The following is a 5,723-nucleotide window of genomic DNA, read 5'->3' on the forward strand; positions in this document are numbered from 1 at the left end:
TAATGCATCCAACCTCATCATATCCACCGTATTGCATGCACATAATATCCATAATATGGTGTTTTCTAATCCCAGATTTTTCCATGTCTGCAATGTCCGCTTTCTACTCATCGCTAATTCTTCTATGTGAACGCAAAAGACACGACAGATCCCGTGGGGCTATAGGATGGTTGTGTTCATCGATGAAATCCTTGACAAACCACTGACATGTTTCCTCCTGTCTTCCAATCACCAATTTAGCTTTACACCCTACACGAGTTATACTCCATGGCCTCCTCTTTCTATCTTCCATGTTCCTCTTCATGTGCTTCTCTTCACGAACCCCTTCACGACTCCACACAAATTTCCTTAAAATTATATGGCAGTTGGATTCATCCCACTTGACATAACTTCTCCGGACACTAAAACCTTTCTCAAGACCATATTTGTGAATCTATAACCTTCATCCTCACTATTAAACATCTTGTTGGCTATATGATAGTACTCCATGATTGACTCATGACTTACATCCGCCATGTCTTCGTGCATCACAATTCAGACGAATAAAATCTGAAAAGAGAAACATACATGCATGAAAAACCAGTATGAATTCTTGCGTGGAATTTTAAACTTTGCTCCTTGTACATGTTATGGCAAGCGATCATAAACATCCATAAACTGGGTCCCCCATAAACTAGTGAAGTGACCATGGATGATGAAAAATTCTAAATTGAATTGCATGCACTAGGGAAACCTAAATCGATGATGACTAAACAAATCTAAGTAGGAAGTGCAGGCTATGAAACAAAGTAAGTTTGTGGCGATATCTCCCGCATGCATTGATATCTCCTGCTGCATCAAGAAAAACAAGCCTACTTTGGGAACAAGCATTGATATCTCCCGGCGGCCTAACCGAGGGGCCAATCGCAGAGTATAGATCCATCTACGAGGAAGTTGGAGTTTTGCCAAGAGTCACTTCCAACGGGCCAATCAAACGGGGAGGAGTTGAGATTCGGGTGACTCATATCTTATGATGCAAGCCAGGAAGCGATGTGATCGGCGGGGGCGAGTTCCTATAGCGCCGCCACCGTTGCCGCCGACACTACCGCCGCAGATGTCGCGCCTTAATCTTCTTCCTGCCGCCGGGCACGTCGTTTATAGTGAATTGGACGAGGTGGAGGACGAGGACGACGCCGACGATGGTGTTGGTTCCTCTCGCCGAGCTCGTCGGGCAGAAGGAAGAGGACGAGAACGAGGACTGGATCTAGATGTTGTGGACGTGATCGGTTGAAAACAGAATATTTTACCTTGGACCATTATACCCTTCTCTGATTTAACTAATTAGGTTAATATATTTTTAATCCCCCACCAGATCGGACGGCTAATAAAAATCGGAGGGGTAAGTACTCGAAAGTACTGCCAGTACTTTCCCAATCGCCGTAAAGGAGCTCCTCATATACTCCCTCCGTTCCTAAATACTTGTCTTTCTAGGCATTTCAACAAATGACTACATACGGAACAAAATGAGTGAATCTACATTCTAAAATATGTCTACATACATCCGTATATAGTAGTCATTTGAAATGTCTAGAAAGACAAATATTTAGGAACGGAGGGAGTATATGCCATCGTAAGTGTTTCCTCTACCTTGACAAAGAACTCAGCTGTTCTTTAATCGAAGTTTTAAAATAGCTGGCTATAGACCCGTTATAGCCATGCAATAGTGGTGAGCAGGGTATCGCTACACTATAGTAGTTTGAGCAGGGTGCTGATATTTGGCATAGCCCGCTATGCGCGAAATTAAGCTTATTTTCATGATTATGTATTTCTATCTAGTGTTATGAATTTATAATGTGAACTTTTACTTCTTAGGTTTCATTCTCTTCACCATACTCATTTCCGGACAAACTACTATCTTATCATGCCATACTATGACTACATATACAACACTGTGGACAAGTCATCGGACACGTCTATGAAAACTCTCTCAAGGAAAAAGAGAAAGCAGTAGATCTGGTTCACCTTACCCATCTTACCAGCCTTCAGTCCATCTATCATACAAGGTCTCGGTTTTCCCAATATGCCTCCAAGCCTTATACTTCCAAGTGGCAACTATGGATCATGTGACCTGTGTCGTGGCTCTCCATGGTCCTCACATGGCTATATGGTTCTTGCTTCACTATTGAAAGAAATGCCATGATGAAACTCAGTATGTCATACCAAGATACAAGTTCCATGTAAGAATTATGTAAAGTTCACAAGACCTTGTTAACAAAAAATATATAGAATGTTGTTGTTGAGAGATAGCTTCTATCGATTATAACCACCAACCTTTTCATTTCTGCAGTATGGCTTGAACTGGGAGAAGGAAGCCATTAATAGTCTGATTGTAAAGCCATATGTGAAGCCAGCAAGAAAGGCGCCAAAGTAACTAGTCTTGGACTTCTGAATCAGGTATATTTCTTCAGCTGCTGAAACTTCAAACTATTCTTCATCGTCAGTTCACACGAGCATGCTTTAGAAAGTACTAATGCGTTGTAGCTTGTAGCTACCGTTGTTGAGGGATTCCTTGATTAAAAGGATTTGTAAAACATATGCATAGGAAAACATGGGTTTGGATTATCATGTCATCTTAATAAATGGCAATGTGCATCGACAGGGAATTTTAACATCCTTTATGGGAAAAAAATCATGTACAGTACTACAGGATTGATTTTTTTATTACACATAGGAAATTCAAAATGTAGGATTCTTTCCAACAGATTAGATTAGATGAAGATTTTCCTTATTAACTCGTAGAAACGAATCATAAGGAAAAATTGCTATGGTTTGCTGTCGTATGTATCAAACATCTCATGTAGCAAAAATCCCTAAGGACTATAAAGATCCTTTGAATCAAAGAGGCACTAAAATTACATAGTCGATGCTCATAATAATATTGAAGTATCTTTACCCAACAGGGTCACAGCCTCAATGGAAGTAGGCAACCATATCTTCAAAACTACCCAAACATGGGGGTAGCACTGGTGCATGGCACCAACCTAGCTGCTGCAGTCGTTGTCAGTAGTATCCCCCAAGGCACAGATGAAGTAGTTCTTGCAGGAAATATTTCAAAAGTGGCTCGTGCTGTGGCTGCAGCGTTGTGCAAGAAAAATATCAAGGTCAGGTCAAAAATATTTGGATCTCCTTCAGTCACATGGAGATATGATGTTTTCTTGTACTAACAAAGCAACACCTCTGTGCAGGTCATAATGTCAAAACAAACAACATCATCATATCCTTAAGCCCAAAATACCAGAAGATGCAGCTTACAACCTTTTATTATCAAAAAACTGGCACTGCAATGGTAAGAAGATATGCTTGTATGCCTGGAGGGACATTATGGATAATCATATAATGGAGTCTAGTCTAATTTTACAGGTATGGGTAATTGGAGAAGGTTTAAATGCCTCTGAACAGCTGACGGCAGCAAAAGGGACAAGGTTTATCCCATACTCACAGTTCCCACCAAGAACGATACGGAGGGACCGCTACACCTACTCGATCACTCCAGCAATGGGTGTTACTAAAACACTGACAAATGTTCATTCATGCGAGGTAATAATTAAGGCCCCAGTGAACTGCAATTGTGCAACAACTACACTAGCTATATGTCCTTCTTAGGTTAACCAACTTCATAACATTTCAGAATTGGCTGCCAGGGAGGGCAATGAGTGCATGGCGTGTTGCTGGTATTGTTCACGCGTTGGAGGGATGGAAAGATCATGAGTGCGGAGACACGGTGCTAGACATGGACAAAGTTTGGTCAGCTACAATTTCGCACGGGTTCCGCCCAATTGCTGAAGCTTGATGCTCTAGTTGCAAGTCATCAGCCGGAATAAGACTTACATGAATGGAGATGTGTTAAGCCCGCAAGCCTTGCTAAGAAGATACATTGGCTAGCATAAATGTGGCATGAAATTTAAGTAGTTTGATCTACCAAGGTTACTTGGCATGCTATTACTACCTTAGACATCTCCTATAATAATAAATTAAATAGCCGTATACCCGCGCATTTGCACGGCTAGGTCCAATGCGCGTTTATTTAATATCATTTCCTCTTAAAACGATTTGGTCCACCGCAGCCTAGCTAAATATAGCCAAAATATATATCTTGCTTCCAAATGATTGTAATTAGTTCTAAACGAGACAAAAATCTATGCATGCACAATTGAAAGAATAGAAAACATGTAGGTGTTGGCACAGACCATTGATCTAAAGGATATGCTAGATGTACATCTCAAGATATATTATGATGTACATAAGATAAGTAGTAATAACTGAATCTTTATGAATGAACAACCTAAATGTAGTACTTTCCAGAGCAGCCATGCAGGAGTTCCTTATAGTATTAATGAACTTCTATTCCTAGTTGACAGAACTACGCTCCAAGAAACATCATGTGTACATGGCAGAATGCAAACGAAAAATGCAGTCCTGATAACTATTAAAAAAGCTTCTATTCATGAATTCTTGCAAATCCAGTCCGATAACTGGACATGGCATACATGACACTATGACATGAAGTAAATATTAGACGTAACAAAAAAAGACAAATCATTGGAAAGGCTGGATAGTTTAATAATTACAGCCCAGGCAAAATCCTTATATTGTCAATGATAGTCAATAGTTCATAATTGTGTAGTGGAGTCTTGCATAAAAAAATTACTTGCAAAGAACAAATGTAAGAGAGCTCAGGTACGGACTGAGATACAAAATATGCAAGATGATAATGTGGGAACACTAAAAAACAGAAAGCTTTGTGCAGCAACATAGCTGAAACATTAGCGAACATGAGAGGGGCAGCATTTTGGCCTGTCCACTTTTCACTCTTGAACATCAAGGAATTGGTGACCCCTTCCCCACCCCGTGTTGTGAACTCATCCCAAAAACTTGACAGAGCTAATCGTCAAATTCCCTCTGAGGGACGCCACTTGTTATCCCGTCCCCTTGGTAAAAAAAACCTGGACACATATAAAATCGTTGAGATCTGTCTGAAGGACAACCAACGGAAAAGGATTATTTATGTGATGTAGTAATTGTAAGGTGTACGGCTTCTGGTAATACGATAGTCTCTTGGTGATATTTGCAAATTACAGGATAATATTATCGATTCCATTGAAGTGTCGGCTATCCAAATTCTCAATCAATTAAATCGAACATGTAAACAGAGGAGTTAATCATACGTACAGAAGTTGAGAGTTGCGTCAGACGTCCAATAACGTGTTTGTTTTATTTACTTTCTAATAATAATTTGACATCTGCACCAGCAATGTTTTGTACTAAAATCCATCCTTTGTGTTTAATTTACTTTCAGAAATTAAAAAACTATTGCAGGGCAGCTACGTGTTGTTTCGCCTGCTGTATCCCTTCTAGAGAGAAGAAGAGATTGACAGATGCCTGTCTAAGACCAACATCAGAATCACAAATCACAATGCTCCCTCTTTTAGAATTTGGTCCATTGCAAGAATCGGACTTTTCTGTTCATAGAAAAAATGAGTAAAAGCGTATATAAATCAAACAAACAATATTCTTCTTGTCATATAAGATGCTTCTCATCTTCCGTCACTCATGCTCATGTACTGTAGAGTAGGTTTCAGATTTCTATTACAACTTCATAATACATTATAAGTTTATAACTATTTCCATAATTGTCAGACACGTAACAAACCTTCTCAAGGGTGAGCTTCTAATTATATCCATTT

At 39.7% G+C, this 5,723-nt stretch overlaps 1 pseudogene; it reads left to right on the plus strand.

Annotated features, from left to right (window-relative positions):
* Positions 1 to 1,093: 1,093 nt before the first annotated feature.
* On the plus strand, positions 1,094 to 4,351 carry LOC123083994 (very-long-chain aldehyde decarbonylase GL1-5-like; annotated as a pseudogene).
* Positions 4,352 to 5,723: the final 1,372 nt, after the last annotated feature.

This window comes from Triticum aestivum, chromosome 4A (assembly GCF_018294505.1).
Source record: "Triticum aestivum cultivar Chinese Spring chromosome 4A, IWGSC CS RefSeq v2.1, whole genome shotgun sequence".
Classification (NCBI taxonomy): Eukaryota; Viridiplantae; Streptophyta; class Magnoliopsida; order Poales; family Poaceae; genus Triticum; species Triticum aestivum.